This window comes from Lycium ferocissimum, unplaced genomic scaffold (assembly GCF_029784015.1).
Source record: "Lycium ferocissimum isolate CSIRO_LF1 unplaced genomic scaffold, AGI_CSIRO_Lferr_CH_V1 ctg9844, whole genome shotgun sequence".
Lineage (NCBI taxonomy): Eukaryota > Viridiplantae > Streptophyta > Magnoliopsida > Solanales > Solanaceae > Lycium > Lycium ferocissimum.
In genome coordinates, this window is record NW_026727916.1 from 2,535 (window position 1) to 14,036 (window position 11,502).

The following is an 11,502-nucleotide window of genomic DNA, read 5'->3' on the forward strand; positions in this document are numbered from 1 at the left end:
TTGCTCCAACTGGTAGATGAAGGGGTAGGCCAAAGGGATCAATTGAAAAGGTAAATAATTTCACATACTTCATGTATAGTGTCTTCGAATTAGTTGCTAATATTTTGGTATAATTTGTAAGATCATACTAAAAGGCCAAAGATGGTTGGAATGGGAGTGTTGCACACACAAAAACATCATTGGGACCATGTTCTATGTTTAACAATTAAATATCATTTTCTCGAAATTAATTAGGAACAAGTAGTTCTATTCATTTAAATTGGATTGTAGTTAAAGTGGTTAAACACATCAAATCAAGTTACGGTTGTCACTAGGAACCCAGCACAAAGCAAGTGGTGGTGTGAAATGGCAAGAAGACAAGCTATGACCTCCAGTGACTTCAAAAGGAAGGACAAAAACAGTCAAACAGACTAAAGGCAGTACAAATGAGCTATACGAAAGACCTATTAGCTTTGTGAAATTGTCAAAGTATTTAATTCGCATTGTGAATTTGACCATTCTAGCTTTACTTTATGTTTTCCACGCGCGCATGCCACTTTTGTGAATTTGTCTATGTAGTTGTTTTTAAATACTTTGTTTATATTTGCATTTGGTTGTTAATTCAGGTGCAAAATATATATCAAATCTATATTTTAATTTGGTTAAAGGGTGATTTGATGTATTTTCCTTAACTATATGTAGTGGTTTGGTAGATATACCACTGCATTTAAGTTTGTTTTTGTATTTGTGACCGCACTTGAATTTGCCACCACCCATTTAACGTTAGTTCTTGTCTATGTAAAGTCCTCTCTTTTGATCAATGGTTATCATTTTGTGTGCATTTAATGTTAGTTCTAATGCTTTGCAATGTCTAATAAGTTTTGAATTTATAACCACTTGTATCTTTATGGCAATTTTGTTAGGTTTTATTGTTGGCGCTTTTTGTTAGCCTTTATTGTTGGGTTGAATGGCCGATTTTGTCGTTCAGCTTTGGTCAAGTCTTGGTACACTTTTTGAAGTCATTGTAATCTGTTTTCCGAATTCATTTCTGGTCAAGTTTTTGACCACTTCCTTTGGCTTCTTTAAGTGAGGTGGTTGGTGATTAATGCTTCACCCAATTCTTATTAAATCATAGTTCTTTCACTACTTCTCATTGCAACCCCTCAAACCAAAAATGACTACCATCCTAACAACATTTGAGAAGAAGTTAACAAAATCATACGTTGACAAGGATGACTTCATATTTCCTTCCCATACTTTCCAATTCCTTCCAAACCATGACCGTTAGCGTTTGTTCTTCAATGTCTCGCCTACTATATGCAATATCATGTGCATATATAAGCGTCTTTGCCAAGGATGGAAGGAGTTTGTTGATGACAACACCGCAAAGAGGAAATGTTTTGGAATTCAAGCTTGCGAGGTTTTATATGCTTTTCGTTAATAAGAAGGTCGGGGAGATCGTAATTATAGAATAGGTCTCTTTATTTCTTTTCATGTTTTATGCCTTCGATTAATGAAAGTTCTTTCAATGTTAAATGAAATTTTGTTCTTGTTTTATGCCTTATACTTACTAATTTTGCAAAGCAATTGCACAAGACTAAGAATTGCACAATAACAATAGGAAGACCAACATTGCTAATTCAAAAAAAAAAAATGCCAACACTAACAAGTTGTTTACAACACTAACAAGTGCAACCCCGCTAACAATATGCCAAAAAGCACCAAAACTTACTACTACAAAATAACCCCTAATGACATGCCAAACTAGAGCTTAGGGCAACTTCATTGAAACACCTAAAAAAAGTTTTGAAATAGAAAACTTACTACTAAAATACAAATACACAATAACGAAATCAAAAGAACTTTCTCCCCTTTCTTGGACTTACCAACTTGCTCTTCCACTTCTTCTCTTTCCTTCATCTTCTTAATGTCTTCTCCAAAATTTTCTAGTTGAATTTCTATATTGTTCATATCAATTTTGCTTTCCATAGTTTGTTGACGGAGAAGGCTTGTAATCATCTTTTCCAAAAGCCTCAATGATGCTTCAAGTTCACCAATTCTTCCCACCAATTTAGGAATAACAAATTTGGATCTTGGATCAATGTGGGACCATCCTTCCAAAGATAAAAATCACATGATCTAGACCCTAAAAATGTAATAAAATCAATTAAAAAAAATCATCTTTCAACTCTTCAAAGTTCAATATTTGAAAGGCAAATTCACTTCTTCAAAGTTCAATTTTTGAAATAAATTTCACGACACCATAATATGGACAACTCCAATATCTTTTGAGGGTTCTTTGGGGTGCAAGAAGTCAACAATGGCAAAAGAAATCCATGTTTGCATCGCACATCCTTCAACTTCATGATCATCCTCTTGCTTACAAAACTTACTTAAGCCTATTTTAGCCATTGTATAACAATCTTTACCAAAAGAGAGAAAAAAAAAGCAAATTAAGCGGCTCGTGCATACAAAATGAAAGATTAGAGACAAATGCAAAAAAAAAAAAAAAAAAAAAAAAAAAGGTGAATCCGAGTGATTTTTACAGCTGCGAAATACAACAATACTTGAGCTTATACAGTAGAACAAGCTAAATAAAGTTGAATTTAGTTACCTTTGATTCAAAAACAACTAGGGTTGAGCTCCGATTTGGGCGTGTTCTTCAGCAATTTAGGGGAGTTAGAGTTCTAAATGTTTAGGACGGGTATGGGTAAATATGGGTGGGTGAAAATTTGAACTTAACCGTTGGGATTATTAATTAGGATTGTTTAATTGATTTTCCATTTTTTTAAAAATTATAATGACCCTTTTTACAACTTCAACGCGCTAAAAAATGTGGACAAATACGCCGAGTTTGGGCTTGGAGGGGTAATTTAATTCACTTTTAAGATGTTAAGGTGTGTAATAGATCGCTCATATAGTTTAGGTGTGATATCGACATTTTGGGTATAGTTTAGGGGTGTTTTGATGTAATTTGCCCTTATAGTTTCAAGGTAATAATTTCCAATGTACTCCTTTAAGATGTAATCTTACACAAACTTGATTTTACAAACTCTAAAGAACGATTCTTCCATGTATATCATATGAACCTTAGAGCATGAACTCGAAAGTTCATATGTCATTCCTATGTTTAACATGTGCTTGTGAGGGATATCAAACACCCTATTCCTCTGCCTTATGTTCCTATTAAAAGAGTTGTAACCATAACTTATTACAACTTTCTTGACCATACAAGATTCTTCTTTGGGCTATTACATTGCACAGTTCAGATGAACCATTACGTTTTCTTTGCCTCTGTTTAGCACTTCAAGTTCTCTGTCTTTTACTGATTTTTCTTCCTCTTTTTCACTTATGAACTCCCTTTGCCTCTCCAGTAGTGACATTTCAAATAGCTCTTGGCTGTTGGGTGTATCATTATATCCGGTATGTGACCACACAGTGGAAAACATACAAATTAGCTGGATTCGCTCGACTGGAAATGAATCTTTTTCTGTTGGAGCTTCCCTGGCGGGCACATTTTTTAGGTAGTGCTTGAAAATAGGTGGAATACCATGGAACATATCTGAATGAAAGATAGCAAGACCTGGTAAGTGATGACAATTTATCCTAGCCATTGTTTCTTCCACATTATTTAGTGAAATACTTTGGTCTAGCTCAAAGTTGTATATCTTTCTGTACACATAATTCCATATTGACATAATTGACATAAGGAACATGGCAAAACTGCATATATCCCCCTTGATTAAACTTGTATAGCACGTAGTTGAAGTAGATAGACTCAACCCCACCAATAACTAGACAATAGGCCATCACGATTAGGATGTGAGTTTGCAAATTTAACCATGACTAATACAATGAATAGTGATGTCAAGCTCATCACATTGCACAACAACTATTCCTATAATTGAAGAGAAAAACAATTAATCTAAGTTACACATCAAATTTTTCTTTAAAAAAAATATTCACAATGCAAAAAGAGGTTATACCATAAGCGTCACCAATCCTTTCGGTAGTCCTAAATCCAAGAGTAATGGCGATGCAGGCTAACATAAGAAGATAATTGACTTCCGGGATGTAGACTTGTCCTTGGTGCTTGTTCGATGTATGAACAATTTGAACACAAGGGAAGCATCCCCACGGGAGGTACTGTTGATTTATCGAAAATGTCCCTGAAATCATAGCTTGGCTCGCTATTAGTGAGGCGAAACCGCCACCACAAAAGTTGGCCAATATACAACATCTAGGAAAAGGAAGCATTACATGTTAATAAAGCAAGCCTATATTCTAACCAGCGCTAAAACTATTCCTAATATTTGCCGATTTAATAACGGTCACTTGAAATATCCGTTAATGGTCAAGTTATTTTTACTATTCATACCATGTAGGCTATTTAGTTGAGAAAAACCTATATCCAAACAAATAAAGAATTATTCCATGTTTAGATTCAATATATATATATATATTAACTTATATTTTAAGTATACACACAAATCACTGAAACAAAGCATTTAACATCTTATTGATTTTACAATATCGATCAAGGGGGCCGATTAGAAAGGGTTGATTTATAGAGAAAAAATTGTTGATAAATAGATTCTACTATATGATCAATACAAAAATGATTTTAAAGTATGCTTCGGAGGAGATTGACCTTACTCCTCACTTAATTAATGCTCTACCAGTTGAAATTGTAAGAGTAGATTTAAGAAAAAAAACTTTTTATTTTTCTAAAACCTCAAATATTTTAAAATAAATTTAGTTTTAAATACTATGTTAATTACTAGGTGATTCTTCTCCACATTGTCATGGATATAAGTTTAAATATTTTCTAAAGTTAGACTCCAAAACTTGATTTAATAAAAATATGTCAATTTTCTTTTTCATATGCTGGTTAACCTTTTCTATTGAAACAATTAGCACTATAATTATTTAATCTTTCAAACTTAACTCTTTACAATTGCATTCAAGTTTTTTCTTAAATTGATCATAGTGACAATATCACAAACTCCTTAAGATAGAAATCTTCATGAGATGGGTCTAAAGAATTGTGATTAAACTAGTTATAGAGGAGGGGGTCAGATTGTGTCTAAGAGTCTAGTAGAGGAAGACAAACACTGCTTTATTATCTATCACCTCCAAATGCATTAACTATAGTATGTAAAACATGAATTTTCAAAGTGTTTAGCAAAATTCATTTCAAAGTTTAATTTCTCAGAGGGGGTTGTTTATTAGAACATAAGACATAATTCGGCCCCTCATATATAACTAGTTTAGTTACAAAGTAATTGTCATGTTATGTTAAAATATTTTGTACATATTAAATATTTATTATTGAAAAATCTTTGATGCATGTGATTGTTTGTTTAAAAAAGGTATGTCCAAATAGTTCATATAGGGAAAAAATGTAGAACATATAAATATTTTATTTTAGATAAAATTTTATCAACATTTAAGATGCATCACGCTATATGTAATTAGTGCGAAGTAAGTAACTAGTTATGTGAAGCTTGAACTTTTAAACAGTAGCACTAACAAAAACCATTTTATAGTTCAAATTCTCATAGGAGATTGTTTATTAGACTGTAAGACAAAATCTGACCCCCTCCTATATAACTAGTTTAGTTACTAATTTATATAGGAAGGGGTTGGATTTTGTCTGAACCCCTCTTATATAACTAGTTTAGTTACTAATTTATATAGGAGGGGGTTGGATTTTGTCTTACAGTCTAATAAATAATCTCCTATAAGAATTTGAACTCTGAAATGGTTTTTACTAGTGCTACACTTTAAAAGTTCAAGCTTCACATAATTTAGTTGTTTACTTCGCACTAATTATATATAGTGTGATGCATCTTAAATATCTTAAATAAAATACTTGTATGTTCTACATTTTCCCCTTTATGAACTATTTGGACATACCTTTTTAAACAAACAATCACATGCACCAAAGTATTTTCGACATTCCCCTCCACCCATACAACACAGGTACAAATCAAGAAGAGAAAGGAACAGATATGCCTAATTATTATTCTCTCACTTCTTTGTTCTTTCCCGCAACAATTATTAAAAGATTTTTGGGGTCACACAGCCGTTAATTCAGATGGAAGATGTACAATATGTGATATTCAACTACGCGTATTTGTGTGTTTTGGGGTGGTCTATTTTGACAAAATGGTATTCCCCTTTAATGTTTTTAACAAATAAAGATATATTTATCATCTCTAACAACTATATCGTGTTTCTTATTATATTTGCTTAGTTTGAACAAATTTTTTATAATTAATTCTGTTGCAGAATAATATATAAGCGGTAGGCTAAGGAGAAATTTTTTGCAATCCAGGAACTTTAGATAACCCAAGATACGTTCCTAATTTATCTTGATTGTAGAAGCCTACACGAAAATAGAGTAAAACTCAATAAATGCTTATTTATTTGCACAATAATGTAAAGAGACAAAAATGCCCTTACTGATTTTTTTATTATAATACCATATCACAATTATATAAGACATTTATTATTTTGATAAATGGACTATTATGTAGTGACTTGATTACAAAGTTATTAAGATATGTGTATATGACTAATTTTGTGCTTGTTTCACTTTAGCCCCTCTTTGGACATCTTGACCAGTATTCTTTTGGACATTTATCTGTACTATTTCAATTATTCGTATTTTTTATGTTTCTCACGTGACACAACCCATTTGAAGGACAAACCGTGCAATTACTTGCAACATTCCACCACATTATTTCCCCTTGGGTTACAAGCCTACGTTAGAAGGTTGTCCTTGCACTTTGCATGGAGATGGTCTTTTTTGGTCAAATGGTATATATTCCACATCACTTTTGCGTTGTAAAAATGAATTCACGGTTGCCGATACGCCATGGGTACACCAGTACTGTCAATGCTAAAACTTAAGAATTATTCATTCGCATACGGCATATGAATTCTTGGCTATAAATAGTACTATACATCTCTTCTAGCCAAACTGCACTTCTGTTTTTTATATTCTTATTTCTCTAACTAAAAAAAAGCAAACATTACCAAGGCCACTATGCTAGACATTGAATCCGGTACACTGAATGGTTATACTCCAAGGTTTGCTAACCTTTAAAGCTAATTTAGCATGATAATTAGACTGAGATTAATAATTTTAGATTAATGATGAGTATGTGCAGCTAGTATCGTTGCACTCTTTACTCTTCTTACAAAAATATTTTTTTATTATCAGAAGCAAAGCAATTTCACTACTCCAATAAAGACCAGACGTTCATTTAACGAGTAAGATACTAGTTTTTCACGGAGAAGGAAGCGACTCAATCTATACTAATCAGACAATCCCTGTCATCGAAGACACCAGAGATTTAGATTAAGTCAGCTTATATATGAAATGGCCATGCGAGTCAATTATAATGAACATCATGTTGAAGACTGGTTACGAACCAGGATAGGGACTTAGGTCGAATCTCGAAGGGATAGTAGCGCTTAGGTAAAGGTGCAAACCACCACATTTGGTCTTGGGTATGTGCATACTCATGAGGAGTTCTTGGATTACCATTTTTGAGAAAAAGGTTATTACTATCCCTTGCCTAAGATGATACCTGCTCTAAGTCAGTCATTCTGCAGAGCAGACATCATTAACAGATAGAAGAGGATGGCATTGAATGTCAAGCAACATAAATAAAAACCAACATTGGGGTGTTCGATCTAGTCTACATGGAGCTAGCAAGTAGCAACTTCGTTCATAATTCCATTGATCTCAGCGTATTTAATTGGAAAGTATTACTCATATTAGATCAGTTGCATTTTGTGTGTGTGTGTTTATATATATATATATATATATATATATATATATGCACGTATTGTATTTATGTATGTAATGTATGTGCATATGCATTATATGCGTGTTACATATGTATGTATAAGCTCATAATTGTTTTCTCTTTGATGGAACGTGAACTAAGATCATTCGGGGGCTAGAGCTTGAATTTTAAGCACTATCTTAAGACCTTTCGAGCGCAATACCATATTCTATTTTAATCTCTTGCAGCTTTAACAAGTAGGGGTAGGCCCCCCCACCTCCCCAATTCCATGTAGAGTATATACTCGTATGGATGGAATTTTTTTTTGTTTTTAAATATCTCTTGCAACTGATGATGATTCGACGAACAGAGTAATACTCTGTATCAAACTTGGAGAGTAGTGACTTGATAGGCGGTAGAGGTTTAATTACTACAACTTATCTCAACTCTTGGTAGAAGTCGACAAGTCTGTCTCGTTTTTGACTTGGAATTAAGCCCACATTTGCATGTCGACATATCAAAGAATACAATGCAAATGTACCTCCTATAAAACAAAAATACAGTTAGTTTCCATAGGAAAATACTTCAGTGTAGTGAAGTAAACTATTTAGCAATTTGGTTTATCTGCTTTGGTACATAGAACTATAGGTTCGGTCACCTTGCACTACAAAGTAATACATATATAGCTATGCAATTTTAACAACGTACTTTAGAACCATGATTAATACCTAACAATAACCACAAAAAAATTGAATTTAATGACGATTTACAAAATTGTAAACTTTATTAGCCATGAATATTAAATTGACAAAGTTAATTCCCTTTTTTTCTATAATTACTAAAAATCATGGCAATAATTATCTAAATAGCTACAATAAAATTTCGGAACTAATATTTTTGTCACACGATAAAAGTTAATGTAACAATAGTAATCTTTTAGCCACAAAAAAAAAAAAATTGAAAGAAAAGGTTGTAGCTCTATAATTATTTCAGCTTCAAGTTGGAAAAAAATGTGGCAATATTTAAATGATATAGCCACAAATTAAATTGTTTGGCCCTGAAAATTTTCATATTTAACTACGATATACTTCATAGCTACATGTAAGTGGGGATTAGAGATAAAAGATGAGGTGGGGGATTAATGACCTTCTTCATTGTAAGTGGCTCGGAGAACGATGAAGAGATATTTGACGAGAGCAATTAGGGTGATAGTGTAGAAGATGATGAAGAGGACTCCAATTATGTCGTCCTCGTGTTTGATCCCATTGGAGAATGTACTTGAGTAAACGTACAGGGGTGACATTCCCATATCTTCATACACCACACCCAAGCTATGGAATGCAGTTCCAAGATCTCCATATACTAGTGTCATACTCTGAATTGCCATTTGTAAATATAGCACCCACCACTTGGTTGTCTGATAAATCAAAGACACGTGTATAAATATTGCACGTTAGGATGAAATCAACATAATTGCTTGATCGATTAATGTAAAAAACAAATATTTAGAATGACATTATCATGCTTATGAAACTACTATCTAAAGGATGAGAACTTTATTCCACAAAGTCATCCGGTTCTATTTAGGGGCGGCTCAATGAAATTGCTGGCCTAAGGCCAAACTTTAATAAGAGGTCTCAAATATATTAACTAAAACGTGCATATCGTGCGTGGCACGTGCATCTCGTGCGTGGCACGTGCATCTCGTGCGTGGCACGTGCATCTCGTGCGTGGCATGTCATACCCTATTTTAACCGGGGTCACAACTAAATCCGGGGTTAATTAAACTATTTAAAGTTATTTTATAAAGTTAGCTTTGTTATTTTATTTAACTTTGTTTAAGGTCTGCGAAACTTAAGATTCTAGGTAAGGGTTCAATTAGTCTAAAGGGAAGGTATTAGGCACCCTTTAAGACCCATTAACAATGGTTAACCGACCGGACTTATGATTAGTTAGGCTAAGTGTAAATATAGTATTTTAAATACTTAAGAAAATGTCTTGAAAGTATTGCTAAAATTTTAGATAGAAGTAGAATGTTGTTTAAAGTAAAACTTGTAGAAAAGTAGTGATTGCATAAAAAGAGTTTAATTATAAATAAACCAAAAGAAACGGAATAAGTAATGTTTATATGTATTCGGAATATGAATTACGCCAACTAGCAAATTATATTTCGTATTTGTAAAGTTATTGCGAGTTAATATTTTAACAAAAGATGTATTTCAAGTGTTTTAAGATAATAAGGGTAATTATTGATTCTTTTAGCTCAAAACATATAGTTATGCTAATTTTAAAGAAAATCAATTGTTCTAGAAGTAAATATTGTAAGCATTATAAATCATTTTGATGTAAAAAGGAAAAATAAACTTGTAGAGTTGATTATTGGTTTAACTACCCATTACTAAAACTAAAATCCTTTATGTCACTAAGGTTTATCTAAACTAACAAACACACACAAAGAGAATGTTAGTCATATAATACACATTAAATGCACACAAACATAAAAATAGCTAAATGGATAAGTTAAATGGGACCCACGTTCTTGAAAATTTGTGATCTGTTTGTTGTTGGGCTTTGGCCCAGATTTTTCCCTTTGTATTCTTTGCGGACAGATCTGGACAGAGGGAGGAGTGATGTTTCGTTGGGCCTTGGCCCAACACCAAATGCGGGAGAAGACGACGAGTCGCTTGGACTCGTATGCGAGATGTCATGCATAGAAACGAAAAGAAAAGGATTAGTATGTGGTCCACGAATAATGTTAAATATACGAACTATGAACTCAAGAAAAATAAGTTAACGGATTGTATATTCAGTGTATATCTCGTATATATCTCATGCACACACAATTCGGCCACCACATACTACACATGAATGGATAGCAACAATCGCTCACAGATGAATCAAACTGTATGACGTATATTGTGCATTAGACGTGTATAGGGTTTAGTCATATGCCATAACCGATGCATACACAGTATTCAGAGTGGGCATGGTATGCCTGAAAGGTATACACTGATATGCGGCTTTTATATACACTTGGTGTATACTAAGGCTCATATACTATGTATACTTTGAGGTATATCATACGACAAACAGAAAATCAGAGAGGAAATATGCGAAGGTAAGTTGACATGAGTGTTTGGAGCGTAAGTGTAACCAATTAGGCATCAAGGCTTAGGTTCTGATGATTAAATGAGTGGCCATTTATCAAGAATATATAGGAGATTTCAAACCAACTTTGCAATCAGTGTTTCAAATTAATTTTCATGCAATGGCAGCTAAGTTCAAGAAGGAACAATTGCAGACTTGAACATTCAAAGATTTAGGCATGAGTCCTTATTATTCTTTTGCCAAAGGATTCAGATTAGCAGAAATGAGGCAAAATGCTAAACTTCTGGACATGATCAACTTAGCAGGGCAAAACAGCATAGAAGAAAACAAGTAAGGATATAACAAAATGCAACGGCGACTTCGGTCAAAAATATGGCAACGAAGATTAGAAATGAGGAAAACTAAGGAGTCACCACCATCCTATTTCAAATGCTGTGACAAGTTCCAAAGATTTCAAGAACCTTGGACAGGCAGTCTATTGAAAGGAGGCTGATCCTGTCCTTTTGTTGCCTTAGTTTATATTCAGAGAGGACACAAGGAATAGCAACAGTTTGGAACTCTAAGTTCCCTTTACAGTGGAAACACAGAATCGCTTCATCAGTAGTTGCTTGGA

General features: G+C 33.4%; 1 pseudogene; it reads right to left on the reverse strand.

Annotated features, from left to right (window-relative positions):
• Window positions 1-288: 288 nt before the first annotated feature.
• LOC132046211 (potassium transporter 5-like) lies at window positions 289-9,168 on the reverse strand (annotated as a pseudogene).
• Window positions 9,169-11,502: the final 2,334 nt, after the last annotated feature.